The following is a 13,328-nucleotide window of genomic DNA, read 5'->3' on the forward strand; positions in this document are numbered from 1 at the left end:
CCATTGCAGAATTTCTCGCAACATTTGTTTTCTAAAGCAGCAAAAAACAATACAATTCATCGGGGCAAACATCGCACAATATGCTGGGGTCAAATCAGATTGTTCATCACTTGATCAGATTACTATCTTGATAATGACAGATAAGCATGAGTTCAAAGTTAATACAGCAAAGTGTTTGCATTTATATTGTGCGATTAGCATAAAAATATTCCAAGTTACAATTATTGCTAAACAACAACTAATATATTTGGATAAATGTTAATTAAGTTTGATCACATAAAGCCAATTTTAGATTAAAAATACAATATTTCACATCATTAACCTCAACCCATTGTCCATGTTACTGATGTAGCAGCATACGAGGTTCCTTAATTGGTGTAACACACTCCCACACCTCTCCCCGTGCAGGAACTAATCTTCTGCTGCTATTCCAGAATATTTTCCTCTCCCTCTTCTCAGCCAGCTGGAACTAACGTGTCAGCAATCATTCTGACAGCAAGTTTCACTCACTCTCCTGATCAATGTGTTGCCCACATAATGACGGGTAATGATATCACCAGTGGGTAGCTGGAAGGTACTGCCTGTTTTTGCAACTCTCTCTGCCGTGATGGTGTTGCCCCTGTGAGACACGCAAAATTCTCCCCCAACGGCGCGATGTCCGCCGACTGGCGCCAAAAACGGCGCATCTTTGGGGGCCGAGCCCCAACATTGAGGGGCTAGGCCAGCGCCGGAGGGATTTCCGCCCCGCCAGCTGGCGGAAATGGCGTTTGTTGCCCCGCCAGCTGGCGCGGAAATGCGGCGCATGCGCGGGAGTGTCAGCAGCCGCTGACAGTTTCCCGCGCATGCGCAGTGGGGAGAGTCTCTTCCGCCTCCGCCATGGTGAAGGCCGTGGCGGAGGCAGAAGGGAAAGAGTGCCCCCACGGCACAGGCCCGCCCGCGGATCGGTGGGCCCCGATCGCGGGCCAGGCCACCGTGGGGGCACCCCCCGGGGTCAGATCGCCCCGCGCCCCCCCCAGGACCCCGGAGCCCACCCACGGCGCCTGGTCCCGCCGGTAAATACCAGCTTTGATTTACGCCGGCGGGACAGGCAATTTCTGGGCGGGACTTCGGCCCATCTGGGCCGGAGAATTGAGCGTGGGGTCCCGCCAACCGGCGCGACCCGATTCCCGCCCCCGCCCAATCTCCGGTACCGGAGACTTCGGAAGGGACGGGGCGGGATTCACGGCGGCCAACGTCCATTCTTCGACCCGGCGGGGGTTCGGAGAATGACGCCCAGGATACAGACCTCAGCCACGGCATCGATGGCTAGACAGAGCCTCGTAAAGCCTTGCTCCTCAATGCTGCTGAAATGACTGTGTTTGTCTGCCAGATTTCTGACGAATGGTCATCAGCCTGAAACTTTGGTGGGATTTCCTGTTCCTAGAAATTCCTGCCCCAAGGCAGCAGACTTTCGGCTGCTTTCCAGATTTTCTGATCGCAATGCTCCGACTCCCACTGCTGACTAGGAAGTCCCTGGGCACGATTCTCCCAAAAGGGAACAGTCTCCCAGCGAGAATTTGCATTGCCGAGAAACAAATGGATATTCAACATGACTCATGTTGAATAAGGGGCCTGAACGTGGAACATGCGGTCGAGGCTGCACATGGCTCCATTTTGTACATTGTAGTGACAGATCGGGACGCCACTTTTAAATGGTGTCCCAATCTCCGAGGCCCCCGAAACAATCCCTGACCTCTCCCCCAGCCCGAATGCAAAAATGGGAGGGTTCCTAGCCCCCCCAACACCTATTCTGGGCAACCCTGGCCTGATTGCACACGTGCACAAAATGCCAGCTTGTCACCTTGGCAGTGCGGATCCCAGTTGGCAGTGACACCTGGGCACCTTGGTAGTGCCAGGCTGACTCCCAACTGGCACTGCCAGGGTACCCAGCTGGCACCAGAAGTGCCTGTGCACCACCCTGCCCAAAGCACATGCAGCTGGGGGCCTTAAATCCCTTGGGAGATCCCCATGAGTCCCATTTGTGGGGACCAGTGCTGAACTGTGCTCGCCGAGGTCTCCGAGGCAAAGGGGGTGAATTCTAAAGCCTCAGGTACCTCGGGAATCTGCACATTAGGGTGAGGCTTACTACCTCGCTCTAATAGGCAGATTTGCTCAAAAATGATCCCGCCCATTATGGGCGGGAGTTACATAACAATAATCTTTTATTGTCACAAGTATAAAGTTACTGTGAAAAGCCCCTAGTCGCCACATTCCGGCGCCTGTTCAGGTGAGCTGGTACGGGAATTGAACCCGCGTTGCTGGCCTTGTTCTGCATTACAAATCAGCTGTCTAGCCCACTGAGCTAAACCAGCACATCACATCTTGCAAAATTGCGTTGAATCTCACGAGGCATTGAGAGCCAGGTAGATCCCGGGAGCAGGTTCTCCCGGATTTCAATGGCATGCTGCGTCGCGGCGAGCTCTTTTCTGGTTCAGCGTGGCCATTGGATTGCGCCCCCTGTTTCTCTCTTCACGGTTTCTGCTTGATCGGCTGAGTGTTTCCAGCATTTTCTGTTTTTATTTCAGATTTCAAGCATTATAGTATTTTGCATTAGTCCTGGGCTGATCCTGGACCCCGATCTCTGTAGTCTCTTTATCTGTGACCACAGCTTGCCTAAAAATAAGGAGCGGGATTCTCTGTCCCACCAGCCCTGTTTTCCCGCGCTGTGCAACCCACCAGCAGTGGGATCCTCCGTTCCCGCAGCCGGCCAATGGGGTTTCCCATTGTGACCATCCCAGACCATCAGGAAACCCACAGGTGTGGGTGGTGCTTCTGGTGAAGCGGAGGGTCCCGCTGATGGAGAATCGCGCAGAAGAACTCACAGAGCTGGGAACAATTCAAAATACAGATAGTGTATGATGCAGCAGTGATCGAAAGCCAATGTGTGGAGGAGCATTAGTGAAGGGGGTGAAAAGTTTTAATAGCATTAGAAAGCAGCTCGTAGCTTGATATGATATTGTGGTTGGAGTTCACTGGCAATAAGTTTCCATTGTGACTTAATCATCTATTGTGAATAAAGCTTGTGTGAATGACATATATGCGGGTGACATAGAAGCTAATGTGAAAATTACGGATCAGCGAGCCAATTCCACAGTTAAGTGGGTTTGTCTCTCATGTAAACCTGTGTGCATCCATTTCAGTGTTGATGCTCTTGTTATGAACCAAATCAAGACCATCACAGAGAAGGAGCTGGGCATGGGAACTGAATCCATCACAATCACTGAGAACACAGGCACGATGGGTGGAATGGCAACAGTCTGTGATCTTTGAATGATTCTCGTAGTCAGTCCGATTTGCTTGTGTTTAATTTAATTGAGTTGTCTGGGTGCAGTGTGTGTGTGTAATACTGGGTGAGCTCTTTTAAAATTCTCACCCTCATTTCTCTCCTCACATAACAGCCAGAGAAACCTATTCCCAAACCAAAAACAGAAAATGCTGTATAATCTCAGCAGGTCTGACAGCATCTGTGGAGAGAACGGAGCTAGTGTTTACGGGGTTACGGGGATAAGGTGTGGGATGTGGGCTGAGGTAAGGCGCTCTTTCCAAGGGCTGGTGCAGACTCAATGGGCTGAATGGCCTCCTCCTGCACTGTAAATTCTACGATTCTATGATGATTCTAGGGAGAATTGGAAATAAATTAGATTTATACTGTTGTGGGTGTGTGTGGAGCAGTGGGGCTGGATAGGGCCAGTGATAGGTGGGCATTAACAAAGATGCGGTGGATAAAAAGACAAAGGGAATGTAAATTGTGGCGATGATGACTAAGAGATCAGAATGTGTTAATGGCAGGACAAAGGTAAGCAGTGTGTCAAAGGACAACCTCAGGGATGGCCCTAGTGAGGTCGGGTGGGATGGGGAGGGGGAGACAGTGGTGAGGAAAAAGGGATTGATGGAAGAAATTGAAATAAATGACAGAGATAACAATGGGGTAAAGGTGGAGGAGAGATTGGCAGTCTGATGTTGTTGGACTCATTGTCCAAAGACTATAACATGCCATGCAATCGGAAGATGAGGTGCTGTTCCTTCTGCTTGCGCTGGGCTTCACTGGTACATTGCAGCAGGCCAAGATGGACACGTGGACATGAGAGCAGGATGGTGAGTTGAAATGGCAAGCGACAGGAAGATCTGGGTCCTGCTTGCGGACGGACCGAAGATGTTCTGCAAAGCGGTCAACCAGTCTGCATTTAGTCTCTCCAATGTAGAGTACACTGCATTTTGAGCAGCGAATGCAATAAACCAGATTGAAGGAGTTGCAGGTGAAGCGTCTTGTACACACTTGTACAGAGTGTTTGGGGCCTGGAATGGTGAGCAGGCCGGAGGTAGCGAGGCAGGTGTTACACCTCCTGCAATTCTGGGAAGGTTCCATGAGTTGTTGGAGGTGATGGAGTGGACCATGGTGTCCCGGAGTGAATGGGCCCTGCTGAATGTTGATAGAGGGAGTGAGGGAAAGATGTGTTTGGTATGGCATCATGCTAGAATTGACAAAACTAGCGGATTTTAATCCTTTGAATATGGTGGCTGATGGGGTTTGTACAAAGGCAAGAAGGACCCTGGTTCTGGAAGAGAGGGCAATGATTGAGAGCAGAGGTGAAGGAGATGGGTCGCACACGGTTGAGAGCTCTGGCAGCAACAGTGGGTGGGGAAAAGTCCTTTCTGGAAACACTCATCCTTCCCTGAAATACATGAGGGGTGGGATTCTCCATCCCGCCAGCCCCGTTTTCCTGCGCCCCTCACTGGCAGCGAGATCCTCCGTTCTGGCAGCCGGTCAATGGGGATTCCCATTGTGGCCATCCCACGCCATCAGGAAATCCATGGGTGTGTGTGCGCTACTGGTGAAACAAAGGATCCCGCCGATGGAGAATCCCGTAGGAGAAATGTTTTCAGAATGATTTCAGCAAAAGTGCAATGTTGGTCAGTCGAATTCTTGCCAATGTAAGGGTGACGCACGCATCTTTAATGTATCAGCATTAACTCATGGACTGATTTTGCTCTGGAGCATTTTTATCAATCCCAAGTGCAGCCTTCACCACTCTCTTTGCATTCTCTGTAAGATCATCCAGGGCACCAGTCAGCAGTTTGTAGGTCACAAGAAATGACGATCCTGCTCCAAAGATGGATCCAATAATTGGTATGTTATTGAAAGCAAGCTCAACTGCTGAAATGGTGGCAGAGGCAAGACCCCAATGTAATCCCGTTATTTCCCGGAGCCTGATTCCCCTGTCACTGCGATGTTAAGCTCGGTGTTGTCCAGCTCATTTAGCTTCTTCTGTATCTGTGGAGTAGCCCTCATCAGCCCATCCATTTCAAAGGATGACTTCAGTTTACTGATCTCTTCCAGACTGAAGAATGAAGAATTTGATGAATGAGCCATCTGATCTCTGAAAAAAAACATTTTACAAGATGTTTTGTAGCAGGCAGAAGAACATGCATTTATATAGCACTTTGTCATATTCTCAGAACACACTTCACACCTAACTAATTATTTTAAAAATGCAATCACTGTAATTATCTGGTAAATGTGACAATCAATTAATTTACAGCAAGGTCCCAGAATGACCAATGGAATGAATGGTAAGCTGATTTGTCTTTTCTTGAAGACAAACAACTTTCCTTAAAATGAAGGACTCCTTCAATCTGGATCCAGAGGTACAACAGCAAAATATAAATCATCTCCTGTCCCTGCAGATAGTGGCAATTCCAGACTTCTCTACCACCCCAGGTTTCTCCTCACCCCTTATGTAAGGAACCTCTTTTAAATCCTTGTCTGACCGTTGTTTCCCTTTTTAAGGTCTGTTCTGCTGACTGCTTAAATTCTGCAGACTGAAGCTGGCTCCTTTCATCCTGCTTCTCTATCTCTTACTGCTTTCCCCATGTGACTGCCCAGCGATTCCAGAGTTTCCTCCTCAGAAAATGGGAGAGGACAGAGGATTGTGGTTCCTCCTCCCCTGCCACTTAGAGTCATCGAGATATAGATGTGGACAGCACAGAAATGGCCTTTCGGCCCATCCTGTCTGTGCCAGTCAAAAACAATCACGTAACTATTCTAATCACATTTTCCAGCACTTGGCACACAGCCTTATATGCCTTGGCACCCCAAGTACATAGCTAATTATTTCTTAAATGTTATGAAGGTCTCTGCCTCCACCACCCTTTCAGGCAGTGAGTTCCAGCCACCCACCACCCTCTGGGTGAAAAGGTTTTTCATCACATTCTCTCTAAACCTCCCCTGATCATTGATCCCTCCACCAAGGGGAAACGTTTATTTTTCTCTATTCTATCTATCTCATAATGTTGTACATCTAAACCATGTCCCTCCTCAGTCTTCTCTGCTCCAAGGACAACAATCCCAGCCTATCCAATCTCTCTTCATAACTAAAACTCTATATTCCAGGCAACATCCTGGTAAATCTGTTCTGCACCCTTTCCAATGCTATCACATCTCTCCTATAATTTTCACAGTAACTTCATTGCAGTGTTAATCTAAGCCTATTTGTGACACTAGTAAAAGATTATTATTATGTGGATTCCAGAACTGAGCAAAATACTCTAGCTGTGGCCTAACCAACGTTTTATACAGTTCCAGCATAACCTGCCTGCTCTTAAACTCTATGACTCAGCTAATTAAAGCAAGTATACCATTTGCCTTCTTAATTCACCTGTCCTGCTACCTTAAGGGACCGGAGCATATGCACACCTCTGATTCTCGGTGCTTCCCAAGGTCCTGCTGTTTATCATGTATTCCCTTGTCTTGTTTGTCCTGCCCAAGTGCATCACCTCACACTTATCCGGATTGAATTCCATTTGCCACTGATCAGCCCAACTGACCAGCCCATCTATATCCTCCTGTAATCTAAGGCTATCCTCCTCACTATTTACCACCTCACCAATTTTCGTATCATCCGCAAACTTAATGATCAACTCTCCTACATTGGTAAACATACAGTGCAGAAGGAGGCCCTTCGGCCCATTGAGTCTGCACCAACCCACTCAAGCCCTCACTTCCACGTTATCCCCGTAATCCAATCACCCCTCCTGTCTAAATAATTTCTATCAACCACAAACAGCAAGGGCCCCAACACTGATCCTTGTGGGACCCCACTGGACACAGGTTTCCCATAACTTCTCAACCATCATCTTCTGCTTCCTGTCACTCAGCCAATTCTGTATCCAATTTGCCAAACTTCCTTGGATCCCATGGGCGCTTAACTTCGCTATCAGTCTCCCATGTGGGACCTCATCACAAGCCTTGCTGAAGTCCAACTAGACCACATCAAATGCATTGCCCTCAACTACACACCTCCTGGTCACCTTTTTGAAAAGATCAATCAAGTTGGTCAGACAAGGGATCAGGGGTTATGGGGAGAAGGCAGGAGAATGGGATCAGAAAATATCAGCCATGATTGAATGGCAGAGCAGACTCGATGGGCCAAGTGGCCTAATTCTGCTCCCATGTCTTATGGTCTTATGGACATGACCTACACTTCACCAAACCATGCTGACTGTTCTTGATTAATCCCTGCTTCTAAAAATGCAGATTAATTCTGTCTCTCAGAATTGCTTCCAATAGTTTCCCCAACACTGAGATTAACCTGACTCTTTCCCTCGGTTATCCTTTTACCCTTAATGTGCTTGTAAAACAGCTTTGGATTGTCATTTATTTCACATGCCAGTATTGTTTCATGTCTCCTTTTTGTTCTATTAATTTCCTTTCTAAGTTCCTCTTGCACATTCTATACGCCTCTCGGGCTTTTGCTGTTTTAAGCCCTCGATATCTGCCATTAGCCTTCCTTCTGCTGCTTACCAATGCTGTATATCCCTCGACATTCAGTGTTCACTGGATTTGTTGATCCCACTCTTTTTCTTGATTCAAACATGTTAGCCCTGCACTCTCCCTATTTCCTTCTTGAATGCATTCTACTGTTCTGTCACAGATTTACCTAAAGGTGTCTGCCCCTAGTCCAGTCGGGCCAAATCATTTCTGATCTTATTCAGATGGGCCTTCCCCCAGTTTAGAACTTTTATTTCAGGTTCATAAGTATCTTGAATCTAAATGGGTTATTTTCGCTGTCTGAAAAATACTCCCCCAGTCATACTTCAAACACTTGCTTGGCTTCGTTACCTAAAGTTAAATCCAGGACTGCCCCCACCATCCCCTCGTCTCTTGTAGGATCTTTTATGTACTGGCTTTAAACGTTCTCCTGGATGCATTTTCCGCTTCCTCTAAACCTTTCACACTATGACTATCCCAGCTACAGTTGGGGAAGTTGAAATCCCCCAAAGTTACCTTTATACTTCTCTGAAATTTGCCGATACTTATATTTTCTTATATTTCTCTCGGACTGTTCGGGGACCTGTAGAACACTCCCAGCAATATCCTTGCCCCTTTTACTTTTTAGGTTCTATCCATATGGTTCTGTTTGAAGCGCCTTCTAAGGTGCTGTCCCTTCTTACTGCTGTAATTGATTCCCTGATCAAAATTGCGACACCCCTCGTCTTTTACTTCTTTCCCTGTGTCGACTGAAGATCCTCTAGCCTGGATTATTGAGCTTTCAATCCTGCCCCTCTCTCAACCATGCCTCAGTGACAGCAATGATATCATATCATCATGTTTTAATTTTTGCCCTCAACTAATCTGTCTAGTTCGTCAGAATCCTTGCATTAAAATAAACACCATCCAATCTTGCCAAACTCCCTTGTGATTTAACTGGTCTAGAAATTCTATGCCTTTCTGATTCACTTGATGCCTCTTCTAATTTTGGCTGTGCATCTCTCCCTGCTGAACCTTATGAAGTTAGTTTAAACCCTCCCCAACATCACTCTCAAACCTCCCTGCAAGGACACTGGTTCCATTTCAGTTCAGGTACAACCCGTCCACCTTGTACAGGTCCCATCAACGCCAATATCCCTGAAATCTAAAGCGCCCTCCTCCCCCCCACCCACCATTTTTTCAACAATGCATTCATCTGGACTTACCTCTTATTCTGCATTCTCGAGCACATGGTACCAGAAGTAATCTAGAACTACTTCCTACATCCTGTTTGTTAATTGACTTCCTAGCTCCCTAAATTCTACTTGCAGGATCTCATATCTTTTTGTGCTCATATCGTTGGGACCAATGTGTACCACGCTATCTCTCCATTTCCCCTCCCTTTCAGTATTCCCTGCAGCCGTCAGTGACATCCCTGACCCTGACGCCAGGGAGGCAACATACCATCATGGAGTCTCTTTTGCAGCCATAGAAATGTCTACCTGTTTCCCTTACAATTGAATCCCTGACCTCAATAGACCTGCCATTCTTCCTCCTCCCATCTTGTGCAGCAGACCAACACATGGTGCCATGAAATCGGCTGCCACTGCTTTCTCCAACACAGTCATCCACAACAGTATCCAATACGGCATATCTGTTAGAGAGGGAGATGACCATAGGGGACTCTTGCACAACCTGCCTTCCTCTACTCTGCCTGGTGGTCACCCATGTCTTTTCTGCCTGTTCAATCTTCACCTGTGCTGTGACCGCCTCACTGAATGTGCTATCCATGACGTGCTCAGAACCGAGGAAACTCCGCAGTGAATCCAGCTTCAGTTCCTGTTCAAAAATGCTGTTAGCCAGGAGTTACAGTTGGACATGCTTCCTGCACAGCAGGGACAACTGAAGCTTCCATGATTTGCCACATACCACAGCAGGAGCTTTTCACTGGTGTGAACTCTCCTGCCATGACTACGCTTAAGCCCCTTATTTACTCCCGTTTTTAACAAAGAATTATACTTGTATAGGAATACTATTAACATATCACCCTTATGCTAACTTCACTTCCTTTACCCTACTTTAATTACATTACTTTATTATAACAAACTGACTTTCACTTATTTGTGTTGTATCTCAGTTAATCCCTTCTTCCAAAAAAAAACTTTTCAAACTCACGACTGCTTCACTGTGACACTGACTGCGAGGTTAATGTGAATAGGAATCTGACCTTTGTATTCATGAAGCTCAGCTAAGCCGCGCTCCTGCCTGGACTGAGACTGAGCTCCGCTCTCAGTGTTTTTAGCTTCACCGTCTCCCGGTTTCACCTAACTGTTGCTTCACAGCGCCAGGGTCCCAGGTTCGATTCCCGGCTTTGGTCACTGTCTGTGCGGAGTCTGTACGTTCTCCTCGTGTCTGCGTGGGTTTCCTCCGGGTGCTCCGGTTTCCTCCCACAAATCCCGAAAGACGTGCTTGTTAGGTGAATTGGACATTCTGAATTCTCCCTCTGTGTACCCGAACAGGCACTGGAGTGGGGCGAATAGGGGCTTTTGACAGTAGCTTTATTGCAGTGTTAATGTAAGCCTACTTGTGACAATGATAAAAATTATTATTAACTCCCTATTTTCACCCAATTCCTAAAGCGCTCTCTCGTTTAACCAGGCACCACTCACAGTGCAGCCACAAATACTTTGTTGTCTTTGATACATATATAGATACATAGAAGATAGGAGCAGGAGGAGGCCTTTTGGCCTTTCGAGCCTGCTCCGCCATTCATCATGATCATGGCTGATCATCCAACTCAATAGCCTAATCCTGCTTTCTCCCCGTAGCATTTGATCCCATTCTCCCCAAGTGCTATATCCAGCCACCTCTGAAATATATTCAAAGTTTTAGCATCAACTATTTCCTGTGGTAATGAATTCCACAGGCTCACTACTCTTTGTGTGAAGAACTTTCTCCTTATATCTGTCCAAAATGGTTTATCCTGAGTCCTCAGACTGTGATCCCTGCTTCTGGACGCACCCATCATTGGTAACATCTTCCCTACATCTACCCTGTCTAGTCCCATTAAAATTTTATAAGTCTCTATTAGATCCCAGCCTCATTCTTCTGAGCTCCAGCGAGAATAATCCCAACCTAGTCAATCTCTCCTCATATGACAGTCCCGCCACCCCTGGAATCAGTCTGGTAAACCTTTGCTGCACTCCCTCGAGAGCAAGAACATCCTTCCGCAGAGAAGGAGACCAAAACTGCACACAATACTCCAGGTGTGGCCTCACCAAGGCCCTGTATAATTGCAGCAACACATCCCTGCTTCTACACTCGGGGACTTATGTAAGGATGAGAAAATAAGGTTCAGTCAGGGCACTTGAGGGATACAAGATAGTCCTTGGCGGGTAGGATCAAGGAAAACCCCAAGGCTTTTTACACTTATGTGAGGAATAAAAGAATGACCAAGGTGAAGTTAGGGCCAGTCAAGGACAGTAGTGGGAACGTGTGCATGGAGTCTGAAAATATAGGAGAGGCCCTAAATGAATACTTTTCTTCAGTGTTCACAAAGGACAGGGGCCATGTTGTTGAGGAGGATAGTGCAATACAGGCTGGTAGGCTGGAGGAGGTAGATATTCAGAAGGAAGATGTGTTGGAAATTTTGAGAAACCTGAGGATAGATAAGTCCCCTGGGCCTGATGGGATATGTCCTAGGATTCTTTGGGAGGCAAGGGATGAGATTGCAGGGCCTTTGGCTTTGATCTTTATGTCCTCACTGTCTACAGGAATAGTGCCAGAAGACTGGAGAGAGGCGAATGTTGTCCCCTTGATCAAGAAAGGGTACAGGTATAACCCTGGGAATTGTAGGCCGGTTAGTCTCACTTTGGTCATAGGTACATTATTGGAAAGGGTCCTGAGGGATAGGATTTATGATCATTTGGAAAGATATAGCTTAATCTAGGATAGTCAGCACAGATTTGTGAGGGGTAAGTCTTGCCTCACAAGTTTGATTGTATTTTTTGAGGAGGTAACTAAGTACATAGATGAAGATAGAGCAGTTGATGTCGTATACATGCATTTTAGTAAGGCATTTGATAAGGTGTCTCATGGTCGGCTCATGCAGAAAGTAAGGAGTCATGGCACAGAGGGAAATTTGGCTGATGGGATCAGTAACTCGCTATCACATAGAAGACAGAGGGTGGTGGCAGATGGTAAATTTTCATCCTGGAGCCCAGTCACCAGCAGTGTACCACAGGGATCAGTGCTGGGTCCTCTGCTATTTGTGATTTTTATCAATGACTTGGATGATGGAGTTGAAGGTTGGGTTTGTAAATTTGCTGATGACACCAAGATTGGTGGAGTAGTGGATAATGTGGAGGGCTGTTGTAGGCTGCAAAGAGACATTGATAGGATGCAGAGCTGGGCTGAAAAGTGGCAGATGGAGTAAGGGCTGAAAAGTGGCAGATGGAGTTTAACCCTGATAAGTGTGAAGTGATTCACTTTGGTAGGACAAATTTGAATGCGGATTACATGGTTAACGGCAGGGTTCTGAAGAATGTGGAGGAGCAGAGAGATCTCAGAGTTCATGTCCATAGATCTCTGAAAGTTGCCACCCAAGTGGATAGAGCCGTGAAGAAAGCATATAGTGTGTTAGCGTTTATTAACAGGGGGATTGAGTTTAAGAGCTGTGAGGTTAAGCTGCAACTGTACAAGACCTTGATTAGACCACATTTGGAGTATTGTGTGCAGTTCTGGTCACCTCATTGTAGGAAGGATGTGGAAGCATTGGAAAGGGTGCAAAGTAGATTTACCAGGATGCTGCCTGGATTGGAGGGTAGGTCTTATGAGGAAAGGTTGAGGGAGCTAGGGCTTTCTCATTGGAGCGAAGGAGGATGAGAGGTGACTTAATTGAAGTGTATAAGATGATGAGAGGATTAGATAGAGTGGATGTTCAGCAACTTTTTTCTCGGGTGGATGTGGCTGTTACAAGGGGGCATAACTATAAGATTCATGGTGGAAGATATAGGAGGGATGTCAGAAGTAGGTTCTTTACTCAGAGAGTGGTTGGGGCGTGGAACGCACTCCCAGCTATGGTAGCTGAGTGGGACACTTCAGGAACTTTCAAGCGGTTATTGGATAGGCATATGGAGTGCACTAGAATGATTGGGAGTAGGTTGATTTGATCTTAGTTTCAGACTAGTTCGGCACAACATCGTGGGCTGAAGATCCTGTACTGTGCTGTACAGTTCTATGTTCTATATTCTATGTAAATTCACCTAACAGCACATCTTTCGGGACTTTTGGGGCTGTTTAGCACAGGGCTAAATCGCTGGCTTTGAAAGCAGACCAAGGCAAGCCAGCAGCACGGTTCGATTCCCGTAACAGCCTCACCGAACAGGCGCTGGAATGTGGTGACTAGGGGCATTTCGCAGTAACTTCATTTGAAGCCTACTTGTGACAATAAGCGATTTTCATTTCATTTTTCATTTCATTTCATTACTTGTGGGAGGAAACCGGAGCACCCGGAGGAAACCCCCGCAGACACGGAGAGAAC

This window comes from Scyliorhinus torazame, chromosome 5, assembly GCF_047496885.1.
Source record: "Scyliorhinus torazame isolate Kashiwa2021f chromosome 5, sScyTor2.1, whole genome shotgun sequence".
Taxonomy (NCBI): domain Eukaryota; kingdom Metazoa; phylum Chordata; class Chondrichthyes; order Carcharhiniformes; family Scyliorhinidae; genus Scyliorhinus; species Scyliorhinus torazame.